The 14,459-nt window shown below is 49.9% G+C and overlaps 1 protein-coding gene across 2 annotated transcripts in view; it reads left to right on the plus strand.

Annotated features, from left to right (window-relative positions):
* The first annotated feature begins 3,261 nt into the window (after positions 1 to 3,261).
* The window catches only part of HIVEP1 (HIVEP zinc finger 1), a 145,242-nt gene continuing 134,044 nt past the window's right edge, over positions 3,262 to 14,459 (plus strand). Inside the window, exon 1 of one of the 2 annotated variants that reach the window (XM_007670576.3) lies at positions 3,262 to 4,570. The gene's annotated coding sequence lies outside the window, so the exon portion shown is untranslated. Of the gene's footprint in view, positions 4,571 to 11,223; positions 11,308 to 14,459 lie in introns of those variants that run through there. The other variant, XM_029052785.1, reaches the window with a different exon arrangement.

Here is a 14,459-nt window from a genome sequence, read left to right on the forward strand (position 1 = left end):
ACATGGGCCTGGGAGTCAGAAGGACCCAGGTTCTAACCCTGGATCCTCCACCTGTCAGCTTTGTGACCTTGGGCAGATCATTTAACTTCTCTGTGCCTCAGCTACCTCATCTGTAAAATGGGGATTAAGACTGTGACCGCCCTCCCCCCCTCCAACAGAAACAGGGACTGTGTCCAACCCGATTTGCTTGTATTCACCCTAATGCTTAGTTCAAGGCTTGGCACATAATAAGCGCTTAACAAATGCCATTATTATTGCTGTAACAGTGCTTGACACATAGTAAGCAGTTAACAATTACCATAACAATAATGAAATCCAGACTTTAGGGAGGCAAGGAGAGAGATGGAAGAGAGGTAGTGGAATGAGTATATGCAGGTTGCACATTTGAGGAGTTAAAACATGCAAGGGAAAAGAGAGATTGGGTAATGGCTGAAGGGGGAGATGGAGTCAGGTGAGGTATTTTTTTTCAAAATAAGGGAAAGTAAAACATGTTAGAAGGCAACACGACTGACACCAGAGGAGAGGGAGAAGTTGATGATACTAGTGAGAGAAGAGGAGAGCCAAAGATTTTCATGAGGTGAGAGGGAATGGCGTTTCAGGCAGAGATGAAGGGATTGGTCTCCTAGAGTATCAAGGACAGAATCATGGGAGGCAGCTGGAAAAGAGGAGAAAATGAACAGAGGGAACATTGAAATGGGAAAGGGAGAACTCGAGGGCCTCAGTGCTTTTCAGGGAAACAGAAGAGATTCCGAAGACTATGTAGGGTTGACCTGAGGAAAGAGGGCCAAGATGGTCTCGAGGAATAGAGGGTCACAAGTCACAATAGACAAAGTAATTAGGGCTGGGGCCAGGGTTGGAAATGAGCAGAGTGGCTCAGGGTTTTAGTTGAATGGAAGAGCAGCTGGCAAGATTTAGAAGCAGGTTGTAGTTGCTAAATCTGCATATGCTCGGATTGTGATAGGACTGGAAAGGGCTGCAGGCAAATCCTACATCAGCCGAACAAATAGGCTTTGCCCACACATAATAGTAAGCACTGTAGGTAGGCAGGGTCACTGAAACATGTCGGATCGCCTCCTCTGCCGATTAGATTAGTGAGATCAGCTCTCTCTGACTGCTTTAAGCATGATCTTGCCTGAATGAAAGGATCATAAGACTGAAGGCACCATAACAAAAGAGTGAATGAGTTCAGATGAGAAGCTAAATTCAGTAAATTCCACCTAATTGGAAGCCCTGCACTTTAGAATGATCTCACTCTCTGAGCAAAGGTGAAGCACCTGATCTTTCCTGAGTCATCAAATCGAGTTCATTGTTTCAGGCACAATACTCTACTAGTGAGGCATCCATCATCGAGTAGGATGTGGGAAAAGCACTGCTCTGGGAATTGGGGGATCTGGGTTCTGATCCCGGTTCTGTCTGTTGTGACTATGCCATCCGTGCTGAAGGTTTCTGACTGAAGAACTCCCGCCCCCCTAACCCCGGGATATTCCATACCAGGGGGTGAATGCTGCAGGAATCCTGACCAGAAGCAGGATAATGTGGGCTTCACAGGTGACTCGGCCACAGAAGCAACTACCTTGTCAGGCGATGGCTCTCTGGCACAGTATCAGCTCTAAGCAGGGGTCGTTTCAGCTGCAGAATAATAATGTTGGTATTTGTTAAGCGCTTACTATGTGCAGAGCACTGTTCTAAGCGCTGGGGTAGACACAGGGGAATCAGGTTGTCCACGTGGGGCTCACAGTCTTCATCCCATTTTACAGATGAGGTAACTGAGGCACAGAGAAGTGAAGTGACTTGCCCACAGTCACACAGCTGACAAGTGGCAGAGCCGGGATTCAAACCCATGGCCTCTGACTCCAAAGCCCAGGCTCTTTCCACTGAGCCACGCTGCTTCTCTATATGCGCAGAAGGGTCCTGCGCATATAGAACTCTGCGTGCACTTTCCGAGTCACCCCTCCCCACCTACTCACTTGCTCCACTCAGGGCCCAAGTGGACCCGTGACCTGTGGGGTTGAAGGAATGTGAGTGGCTCCATGCAAAGCATTAGCACTGTAACCAATTCCCTCACACGGGTTCTCAGGCCTGAGGTTTCAGCCCCAAGCGTCATTGGTCACTCTGGATAGGAGATTCCATCATTCAGCATTTGTTTTGTTTTAAGGATCAGTTGGGTTAAATTGCAGGAGCAGGGGTCTGCAAATTTTTAGAGCAACAGGAAGGCTTTGGTTGTGACTGAAATCTGGGCCACCTAGACAACCTCATAGGTCCCCTTCCCCCTCAAAAAAAACTATACAACTGAGCTCTGAGGAGCCTGTAACTCTGCTTCTTTAATCACTACACCCTATTGCCCTTAACAATGATAATTGCCATATTTATTGTCTACTTTGTGCCACGCATTGCAGTAAGCACTGGAGTAGATGTAAGATAATTAGGGTCAGACAGAGTCCTTGTGCCACACAGTGCTCCCAGTCTAAGTAGGAGGGAAAACAGCTACTTAATCCCCATTTTACAGATGAGAATACTGAGGTATAGAGAAGTTAAATGACTTGCCCAAAGTCACACAGCAGGCAAGGGGGGGAGTCCCAGATTAGAACCCAGATTCTCTGACTTCCATCAGGCCATGCTGGTTAGCGTCGTCTTCGTCTTTATCATTGTTTTTGTGTTTTTTTGTTGTTGTTTCATCTTTCCTTATGTGTCTGGCACTGTAGCCTTGCACCACAACTTCTCTTCCTTAATTCCTAGATCCCCAGAGCCTTGGGGGTGAGGAACCGTGTGTAATTCTCACCACTATATATTTTTTTCCCAGAATTTAGTACAGTGCTTTGCAAACAAGGCATTTAATAGGCACTATCAGTCCTTCTATAAGAAGTTGTCTATTTTTTTCTTCCTCTCTTCTACTCCCCACCATTTGACCCCTTTGCTTGTAGTTTTTAATACTAATACCATTAATAATGATGTTTAAGTACTTAAAATGTGCCAAATTCTAGGGTAGACACGAGAAAATCAGTACCGCAGCCTGTCTCATGTGGTGCTCAAAGCCTGAAACGAAGGCCCTGTTTCAAAGGTGAGGAATTTAAGGCACAGTGAAGTTAAATGGTCTGTCCAAGGTCACCCAGCAGGCTATTGGTAGAGCAGAGATTAGGACTCAAGTCTGTTGACTCCTCTATTTCTCATTAGCATTTTTATCGGGAAGAAGAGTGTGAAATCTGTTCCCGTCATTTTTTCTACTTTTGAATGCTGCTGGTATAGTGAAGCTTTCGGATTATCTATGGCTTTTGATTATCTGTGCTCTTATTTGTCCTGTTGTCACAAATAATCAAGAGTCGACTACATTATGGAATCTTTTGGGCTATTTTAAAATTGTGGACTTTCCCAGTGCCAGGATTCATGACATTAAGGAGGCCACTGCACGTGAGGATTTTACCCTGCCCGTCGGAGGATCGCAAGGAAGCTGTGTAAGGCATTAGTTACCAGGCAAGGAGGCTGATCAAGTCTGTTTTGCTGGGCTTTCCTGCATATTGTTTTCTGATGGATAGAGTGAAAGTGAAGCGCGCCACACTGCAATGCATCACCGATGGATTCACTCCTCTGTTTCAGCTAAATCCACTCGGTGCAACACTTCTTTCTGCCTAATCAGCAAGAGGGATATCTTTTGTCCCGGCAGATGATGGAGAGAGAGGTAGAATCATCTCTTGAAAGTGATAATCTTCTAGGCGAAATTTATAGTTTTCGCTGAATCCGATAGCGTCAAGACCAACTTCCCGAAAACCTTACAAAATGACAAACGTGGGCATTGGGCGACGCGATCCTAGGGCTCTACCTTTAACTCGTAGGATGGGCCGCGAAGGGAATCGATCCAACGGGCGATTGTGTTTATTGAGCGCTTACTGCGTGCGGAGCACTGCACCGAGGGCTTGGGAGACTAGGCCACAGCCGATCCGGCAGACGCGTCTCCTGCCCACAAGGACCTTATAGAGGGGAAGCGCCCGCAGGGTCCTCCTGGACGATATATCGAACGACCGGCCGGAGCAAAACCCTGAGAAACGGTCTAGGGCATCTGGATTCAGGGAGGCCAGGAAAATGAGGAGGGGAGGAAAGCTGGAAATGCGATCTGACAGGTCCTTTCCACTCGAAGCCCCTGTAACTCTGCGAAGACGGGACACCGGCCATCCTATAGAGATTACAGATTCTCCCTGGCCGATAACAAAGGCAAGTCCTTCCTCGGGGCCGTCCCTTCCTTCATTCTGTCGCCAGCGAAGGAGGATTCCTTAACCACCTGATTTCTCCTCTGAGAAAGGACTCGATGGCCAGATACAGGTCTACCCTTCCGAGAGACACACAGAGCTGATGTTGTAAACCCACGTAGGCGGTGCAGCAGATAACATCAAAGCCCCAGCAGGCGAGGGCCGGAGAAGGGGGGAGCCGAGGCGGCCGAGGGAATGAAGCACCTCCCCCTCGCATTTCCTCTCACGCCCACTTCCAACCTAGGAAGCTTTTTTGGTTTCTGCTTTTGTTGTTTTTAAAATGAAAAGTTAAACCCCGGAAGCTCTGGCCAAGACTTGGCAACTCGGTTCGGGTAAGTTTTCTTTTCTTTTTCTGCCCCCAATTGCCTCGTGGCCGGGGATCTGGCTTTGAAGGGGGGAAAGAGTTGGCATGTGCGTCGAAGGTTTTGTCAGTGCACTGCGGACGGGAGGAGGAGGAGGAGGAGGAGGAGGAGGAGGAGGAGGGGATTAAGCTGGTGAACGGGAAAACCCAGAGAGCAGGGGGAAGGAGGAGGGGACGGGGCGTGTGTGACCCGCCAGGGGCGGCGAGGAGGAACCTCCGGGATCTCCGTGTCAAGCAGCTGCACCGGCCCCCGAGCTCCTGCCATCCGGCCGCGTCTGGGCCGGAGGGGCCGCGGCAGGGGGGATTGCGAGCCGCGGAGTCCGAGTTTGCCCTCCTGCAGCAGCGGGCCGGAGGCCCGGGAGGGACGGGCCAAAGGAGGAAAAAAGAAAACCACAACCGAAAAACCAAGCCGGCCCATCCCCGGTCGGTCAGGACACCCGACACGGACCGGCTGGTACTAGACTGGGAGCTCGATGAGGGCGGGGGAATGTGGAAGTCCAGTGCTCTGCACAGAGTCAGCGCTCAGTAGATACGATTGATCGAATGGATGGGCTAGTCTGCTCTCCCAAGCGCTTGGTGTTCATTCGGTCCTATTTATGGAATCGCTATTTATTGACTCATTCAATGATATTTAGAGAAGCGGGGGAAAGAGGCCCGGCTTGGGAGTCCGAGGTCGGGGGTTCGAATCCCGGCTCCGCCACTCGTCAGCTGGGTGACTGTGGGCGACTCCCTTCACTTCTCTGGGCCTCGGTTACCTCCTCTGGAAAAGGGGGATTCGAACTGTGAGCCCCAGGTGGGGCCATCTGATCACCTTGTATCTACCCAGCGCTTAGAACAGTGCTCGGCACATAGTAAGCGCTTAACAAATACCAACATTATTATTATTATTACTGTCAGATGGGTGACTGTGGGCAAGTCACTTCACTTCTCTGGGCCTCGGTGACCTCATCTGGAAAATGGGGATAAACTGTGAGCCTCACGTGGGACAACCTGATCACCCTGTATCTCCCCCAGGGCTTAGAACAGTGCTCTGCACATAGTAAGCGCTTAACCAATACCAACATTTTTATTTTGATTTTATCACTCTGGGCAGAGCACTGCACTAAGCGCTTGGGAGGTACAATTCGGCAACAGATGGAGACCATCCCTGCCCAGCGACGGGCTCACAGTCTAAACGGGGGAGAGACACAGTGCTTTGCACCCAGTAAGCGCTCGATAAATATTCCTTGAGTCATTCAGGCGTGTTTATTGAGCGCTTACTATGTGCAGAGCACTGGACTGAGCGCCTGGAAAGTACAGTTCGGCCACAGATAGAGATATTCCCTAGCCAGTGCCGGGCATTCGGCGGCATGGCGTAGTGGGTCGAGCACAGGCCTGCGAATCACGAGGTCGTGGGTTCTAATCCCGACTCCACCACTAGTCTGCTGTGTGACCTCGGGCAAGTCACTTCGCCTCTCTGGGCCACAGTTCCTCATCTGTAAAATAGGGATTAAGACTGTGAGCCCCACGTGGGATAGCTGATGACCTTGTATCTACACCTCCAGCGTTTAGAATACTGCTTGGTACATAATAAGCACTTAAATACCATTATTATTATTATTCTCTGGGCCTCAGTGACCTCATCTGTCAGATGGGAATTGAGATTCTGAGTCCCACATGGGACAGGGACAGTGTCAACCCAATTTGCTTGTATCCACCCCAGCGCTTAGTACAGTGCCTGGCACACAGAAAGAGCATAATAAATGCCACTATTAGTATTAATAATAATACAAAGATCGTTCTATCCTCTTGTAAGTGATGAGAAGGATAACCTTCCCTACAGCAATGTCAGATGGGAATTGAGATTCTGAGTCCCACATGGGACAGGGACAGTGTCAACCCAATTTGCTTGTATCCACCCCAGCGCTTAGTACAGTGCCTGGCACACAGGAAGAGCATAATAAATGCCACTATTAGTATTAATAATAATACAAAGATCGTTCTATTCTCTTGTAAGTGATGAGAAGGATAACCTTCCCTACAGCAAGTAGCTCCTCCGCCCTCGCCGATAGCAAAGCGCAGTGAATCGCTTTTATGGATTGTGAACTCTTTCCCCACATCACAAATTCATTCATTCAGTCATGGTTATTGAGCACTTACTGTGTGCAGAGCACTGTACTAAGCGCTTGGGAAAGTACAATACGGCAATCAAGAGAATCAATCCCTGGCCACAACGAGCTCACAGTCTAGAGAGGGAGAGACAGACATCAATATAAGCAAATAATTACAGATATAATCAATAAAATCAAATGTCCCACCGACGTTCAACCCTCACTTGCATCGTCTGACCACGTTTGACTCCCTTCGTTTTCTGTTTGGGCGTTCGGAATTTCGGTGGAACTCTTTCTCGGGATTCACTTAAAGTTTTCATTTTGGTTTCCCAGGTGGATCTGGGGGTGGAATTGGAGGAAAATTTGCTTTACCTGTTTTTTTGGCCCCCACATCTAATTGGATGCTCACTTAGTTGAGTTTTCTTGTCCTCATATGACTGGAAATAAAGCATTTAAATATCGAATTGGAAACTTGACATGTAGGTAGAGGAAACTCAGGTTAAATTTCAAAATAGCTACCGAGCACGTATTCCAAAACTCGGTAGAAATATCGAACAGCATTTCCCCCTCCCCCCCAAAAAAGAAGTGCTAGTACAGGATGCTTACATCAATTTACTAGAGGCAAAATTAATTCATTTTAATGGTTTAAAAAGCTTCAGGCCTTAATAGCGTCAAATTAAATGCGAAAGTTATTTCATTGTAATTGGAAGGTTGTGAATACAAGACGATGAATAAGGAAATAAATACAAAACTCTCATAAAATGATGAGACCAGATTACACACTGGATCATCTTGTTCCCAATACACGTTAAGTATATTGTGAGTCCGTTTGGGGTGTCTCCACTTAAAATAGGCGGTGTAGCCGACCATTTACATCTTTACTTTCTGAGACCATCTGAGTATGGTCTTCACAGTTCAAAAATTTTTATTCTAATGTTATGCTCTTTTGTTCCTTGAACTGTTTAGTTCTGTTTGTGTTTCGTAAAAATAAAGCCAATTCAGATATATAAATAAGTGGGACCGAAAATGCCTGGGAACGAAGGGAAGGATGTGTCATCTGTTAATTGCTGTTAGCAGGGTTAGACTAGTTTCTAGTTTGTTTCAGATTCATAAAAAAAAATAGTTGAATGGGCTATGCTTTTAAGTCATCTTCAAATCTTTATTTTAAGTCTGTATAAACACAAGCTGAAGCTTTTTTTTCCCTTTTTCAAAGACTTTTTTTTTTCTCTTCTTAAATACCATTCCAGGACATCTAAAATTTTGCTTTCAAACGCATGCAGTCAGTACCCCTCTCTTGGCTGTTTATTGAGCGAGGGACCCGAAAGCGTATGAGATTTAAAATAATCTGCGGTAGTAAAGCAGGTACAAGGAGTAAACGCAAGGCTAAAAAAGTCTCTTTGGAATGATTGTTTCTGGTTCTTTAAGTGTCTCGTTGCTCGCATGGATTCGGGGAGGCGGCGGGGGTGGGGGGTGAGGGGAAATCAACCCGTGTTGGGAAAGCCTCTGCTTTGTGGAGTCCCTGGGGGACCAAAATGTCCAAGTGTGCACAGATAGCAGGCTGTCACAGTTCAGCAGTGGGTGCCCCATCCCAGGGTACTGAGACATTTTCATTCAATCCTATTTATTGAGCGCTTACTGCGGGTAGAGACTGTACTAAGCGCTTAGGAGAGTGCAAAAGTGTGCGCAGGTGGAGAGCTGTCACAGTTCAGCAGTGGGTGTCCCATCCCAGAGCACTGAGACATTTTCAATCAATCCTATTTATTGAGCACTTACTGTGGATGGAGCACTGTACTAAGCGCTTGGGAAAGTACAAAAGTGGGCACAGATGGCAAACTGTCACAGTTCGCGAGAGGGTGCCCCATTTCAGTGCATTTAGACATTTTCAGTCGTATTTATTGAGCCGTCACTGCGGGCAGAGCACTGTACCAAGCGCTTGGGAAAGTAGAAAAGTGTGCACGGATGGCAGGCGGTCACAGTTCGGCAGTGGGTGCCCCATCCCAGAGCACTTAGACATTTTCAGTCGTATTTATTGAGCGCTCAGTGAGGGCAGAGGACTGTACTAAGCGCTTGAGAAAGTACAAAAGTGTGCACGGATGGCAGGCGGTCACAGTTCAGCGATGGGTGCCCCATCCCAGAGCACTTAGACATTTTCATTCAATCGTATTTATTGAGCGCTTACTGCGGGCAGAGCTCTGTACTGAGCGCTTGGGAAAGTACAATACAGCAATAAGGAGAGAGGATCTCATGAATTATGTGTGCCTAGATTTAAAAAATTCACGTGAATGTGTTTACGGGGTCGAAAGGAAAAAACCGAAGGTGACTTTTTGTTTCCCTAAAGTTTGGCCAAGGACCAGCCCCCTTATCGCTCCTTCCTTCCTTCCTATTTATTAAGCGCTTACTAGGTGCAGAGCACTGTACTAAGCGCTTGAAAAGTACAGTACAGCAATGAAGAGAGAGGATCCCTGCCCGCAACGGGCTTACAGTCTAAAGGGCGGGGGAAACAGACATCGAAACAAGGAGACGCTCATCTGTGAGCCCGTCATCGGGCAGGGATTGTCTCTATCTGTTGCCGAACTGTACATTCCAAGCGCTTAGTACAGTGCTCTGCACATAGTAAGCGCTCAATACATACTATTGAATGAATGAAATGAGCACCTCCTGCGTGCTTGGCCAGTCCAATCCAGCCACAGATCGAGACAATCCCTGCCCACAACGGGCTCCCAGTCTAGAAGGAGGGGGATTCGGACATCTAAAGGGTCATCCGTATAAATAAATAATCAATCAATCGATACATCGTCTTGTCTCATCCTCAAGAGAAGCAGCGTGGCTCAGTGGAAAGAGCCCGGGCTTGGGAGTCAGAGGTCGTGGGTTCTAATCCCGGCTCCGCCGCTTGTCAGCTCTGTGACTTTGGGCAAGTCACTTCACTTCTCTGGGCCTCAGGGACCTCCTCTGTAAAATAGGGATGTAGACTGTGAGCCCCACGTGGGACAACCCGATCACCTTGTAAACTGCCCCCGCGCTTAGAACAGTGCTTTGCACATAGTAAGCACTTGAGGAAGCAGCGTGGCTCAGTGGAAAAAGCCCGAGCTGGGAAGTCAGAGGTCATGGGTTCTACTTGTCCGCTGTGTGGCCGTGGGCAAGTCACTTAACTTCTCTGTGCCTTAGCGACCTCATCCGTAAAATGGGGAGGAAGACCGTGAGCCTCACGTGGGACGCCCCGATGACCTTGTATCTTTCCCAGCGCTTAGAACAGTGCTCTGCACATAGTAAGTGTTTAACAAATACCAACATCATTATTATTAATATTATTATTAATCCCGGCTCCGCCGCTTGTCAGCTGTGTGATTTTGGGCAAGTCACTTCACTTCTCTGGGCCTCAGTCCCCTCATCTGGAAAATGGGGATGAAGACCGTGAGCCCCACGTGGGACAACCTGATGACCTCGTATCTCCCCAGCGCTTAGAACAGTGCTTGGCACATAGCAAGCGCCTAACAAATCCCATCGTTATGATTAACAAACGCCACCGTTATTATGGTCTCTCCCCCCCTTCCCCCCGCCAAAGCCGTCTCCGGCTTCAGAGAGGCAGCGCGGCTCCGTGGAAGGAGCCCGGGCTTGGGAGTCCGAGGTCACGGGTTCGAATCCCGCCTCTGCCGCTCGCCGGCTGACTCGGGGCAAGTCCCTTCCCTGGGCCTCCGTGTCCTCCTCTGTGAAATGGGGATTCGAACCGCGAGCCCCACGTGGGGCAACCGGATGACCTTGTATCCCCCCAGCGCTTAGAACAGTGCTTGACACCTGGTAAGCGCTTAACCACCACCACCGTCATTGTGATTATAATAACGGTGACCTTTGGTGCCCGGGGGGGGGAGGGATCTTTTTTTCCCATTTTTTTTGGGGGGGGGGGCAGAATCGCACGAGTTTTAAGTTTCCCAATGAGTCTTGCGTTCCCCTCCGGAGGTGGCGGAGGAAACCCCCCTGGGGGGCCCCTGCCCCCCCCCCCGGGGCGGGCCCCGCCCCCCATTGAGGGCAGGAAGGGGGCGGGGCCGGGAGCCCCCCCTGACGTCACCGCCCGCCCCGCCCCCCGCCAATCGAAAGTAAGAGGAGGGAAAAGAGAAACAACTGTCGGCCCCCCCCTTCCCTTTGCAGGGTCCCCCCCCCCCCCGGTCCCTAACCTCCCCCCCTCCAAGATCAACGTGTCTGGCAGCTGGAGGAGCCGCCCCTTCCCCCCCCCCGCCCCCGACCCTCCAGTATCCCGCGGGGGGGGGGGGGGAGACGGCCGGGGTCAGCCCCGGGCCCCCGCCTCCCCTTCCCCCATCCTCCATCCCCGCCCCCCCCAGGACCGGTCATTCCGGCCCGGGCCTCCAAAGGGACGGCTCGTCTCCCCTCCCTCCCCAACATCCCCCCCCCTCCAAGATCCCCCTCCTCCCAAATCCCCCCCCCCGTAGCCGTCTACTACATCCACTCTTAAGGACCCCCCCCCAGGGCATCCCTGCCCCCTCCCCGGAGCCGCACCTCCCCCTCCCAGCACCCTTGGCTTCCCCTTCACCTTGCGAGGCCCGGCCTCGCCGTTCTCTGCTGGATTTTCAAAGAAAGCAATCATCCCCTTTCTCGACTGCCCCCGGTGTGTGTCCCCCTCCCCGTTTTTTTCCCTCCCCCCTCCCCCCCCCCCCCGCTCCTGCTGTTTAATATTTCAGCGCTGGGCTGTTTCGGGGTCGGTCGTCGGCATTAGTGGGGCTGCTGCGGCTGGGGCGGCGGCGACGGCCCCGGAGGGGGCGAGAGGAGGAGGAGGAAGAAGAGGAGGAGGAGGAGGTCATGTTTGTGTTTGAGGTTGTCAAGTGAAGGAGGGATCCCAGGCGCTGCCGCCGCCGTGCAGGGGTCGCGGTGAATCCGAGTTGCTGCTTCCCAACCAGCGCCGGCAGCCGCCATCAGCAGCAGCAGCAGCAGCAGCAGCAGGAGCTGCAGCGGTTGCAGGAGCTGCAGCGGTTGCAGCAGCAGCAGCAGCAGCCGCCTTCCCAGCCGCAGGTTTGAGAGCTGCAGCCGGGAGGGGGAGGGGGGAGGGACACACACACACGGACACACACACAGACACACGAGCACATGCATGCATAACTAGGGTGGGGGAGGGAGGGCGGCTGCGTGGGAGTGCAGCCACCGACCCTGCAGTGGGAGGGGGGACCACTTCCTACTTCTGAGTGTCTTTGCCCCCCTCGAACAGCTGGAGCTCGCAGACTCCCCAATCAGGTAAAAAAAAAAAAAAGGCCAAAAAAAAAAAAAGCAATACAACGTGGGCAAACATTGTTGCGGCTGCATTCCGTATTTCGGAGGTGGGGGGTGGACGGGCGGTGAAGGGGACCAGGCCTCAGCTTCCAACCTCGGGGTTCTTCCTCCCTCCTCCTTCCCCTTTAAAGTCCACGTCTCCTCCCGGTTGTGTGTGTCGGTTTCCGTCGGGGCTGTGGATAAGCGCACGCGGGAGTTGTGATTGTGCAGAGGGGTTGTAGTTGGGTTCGGGGCTTACATTTGTGTTGGGTCGGTGATGACTTCTCGATAGTGGAAGTGGAGTGGGGGTGGGGAGAGCGCCCGGCACGCTGTCTCCCTCCTCCCTTCCCTTTCCCTTCTTCCCCTCTTTCTTTCCTTCCTTCCTCCCTCCCCCTTCCCCCTCTCCGCATCCTCTCTGGGGTCCGTCCCGGGTTGCGGCTCAATCCCCCTCCTCTTCTCGGCAGGCGAAACGCTTTGTTCAGTGCAGCGTTGCAGAGGGGTTTTCCCAGGCTCCGCCCTCCTACATTCATTCATGTTTTTTTTTTTCCCTTTGCGACCGTCTACGCTTTTCGATTATGCCTCGTATTTTGCTCTATGTAGTACTTTTTTCCTCTAAAGAAGGGGGATTATTTACGTTTGGCTCCAACCGGCTGTAGGGCGGCCGATGGTAGTTTGAAAAGGCCGGAATGGAAAAGGGCCCATTTCTCCCTCGAACATTTCAACGCGGCTTGGACGTCTAAGGGGGTGACAGAAGGGGACCTCTGAATGGTGAAGCCTTTATTGTTCCCCTTGCAGATTGAAGTTGTCACTTAAAAAGAGAGGACTCTTTTACTGAGGTTTTGTGATCCAGGGTTACCGGTCTGAAGGTGCCCTAATGTGTAGCGGAAATATTCTTTGCAGACCGACGTGCGACACGGGGCGCAGAGCTGGGGGTTTGGATTTGTGGGCCGAAAGCTCCCAGAGGGCAGGGAACCTGGAATACTGTCTGGATTTGTGGGACGTAAGCTCCCACGAGGACAGGGAACCTGGAATACTGTCATATACCCTACAGCATCCGGGTCAGTGAGGGGGCACAAATGGAAAGCTGATACAATCGTTATCTTCTCGAATACTCGTTTATAATGGGATTTATAAACATACTTGTGTGGCGGTAAAAAAAAAAAACCATACCGGGGAAGATCCAGTTAATGGTAATCAGTGACAATGGAACAAAGTAAAATTCTGAAAGAAGGAGATAATATCAGATATTAAATTGGACCTTGAGCCAAAGAGCCTGGCCACTGGCCCATCCTTTTCCACTTGCTTGGCTTTGCTTTCGGTCAGTCGGTCATTGGTATTTGTTGAGCACTTACACTGTGCAGAGTACTCTGCCAAGCACTCGGGAAAAGTGCCGTGCATCAGTAGACAGACACAATACTTGCCTACGGGAATGTCTAGACAGCTGCTAGAAATACATCCGTTTGAAAAATCTTGTATTGGTAGCCAGACCGGTGACATTTCCTAGGTGAAGATTTTTGACGTGATTATTATTTCATACCCTCTTTTCGTTTCATTGGCACATAATAATGCAGTCATTATACGAGTAGTAGATTGCTCGTTTTCCTTTATCCGTTTGCTAGAGAGCAAGATGGTGGAAGAAATAGGATTCCAATCCAGTTCTGACATTCAGTTTCTGAGAAGTTAACTCTCGGACTTTTACCTTAATCGAGGGGAAAAGGGGAAAAAATAACTCCTGGTGTTTGAAATCCCTGCTCTCTTTCAAGGAATTTTACGAAAATGTTAATCCTTTCATGGTGGACATTGTGAGTTCCGTTGGAGGAGTGGTGGAAGAAGACGACTTTGCCAGTGAGAGGATTAGCCTGGAAGGATTAAGCGATAATTTATGGGTATTTGGACATCATTTTATGCAGGCACTAGCAATCTCTTTCATAGGGCTTTCAGTAATACTGTACTTTTATAAGACTGTTAAATTGTTTGAACACAACAATTAGTTTATTCCCACATCATCCTTATGAGGCTGGTTGGTATTGTACTCCTTTTCCTCACGAGGAAGCTCAGATGTAGGAAAACGGTAAAGTGATCTTACCCAAGGTGTAGATATCAATTGAGTGGAAAGATCAGAAATGCAGCTCAGAAGTTGAACACCTCTCCTCGTATTTAGGGTAATGTTTTATCTTTGGGGTTCTGGAAAAAAAACAAAAAAACAAAACCTTCCCTGGATCTGCCTTGGCGGGCAGCATGTAGATCTGGCGACTGTGCCCTTAAGTCGGAATTCTCCTCTTCTTCCTGAAGGCTTCTCTCTTCAGGCTTTGCAAATTTCCCTCGCTTTCTGATTTGTGAGAGATAATAGAGAAGAGATGCAGAGGAGAGTCAAGAGAGACCCCACCTCTCCCTTCAACAGCCTTACTGGCCGTTTCCCATCCAACTATCAATCAGTGGTATTTATTGAGCGCTTTCTGAGTGTGTTATCCCTCTTGCACCTCCTATGCTTCTTTTCTAGCTCCTCTTTTCTCTGTC

Source organism: Ornithorhynchus anatinus, chromosome X2, assembly GCF_004115215.2.
Source record: "Ornithorhynchus anatinus isolate Pmale09 chromosome X2, mOrnAna1.pri.v4, whole genome shotgun sequence".
Lineage (NCBI taxonomy): Eukaryota > Metazoa > Chordata > Mammalia > Monotremata > Ornithorhynchidae > Ornithorhynchus > Ornithorhynchus anatinus.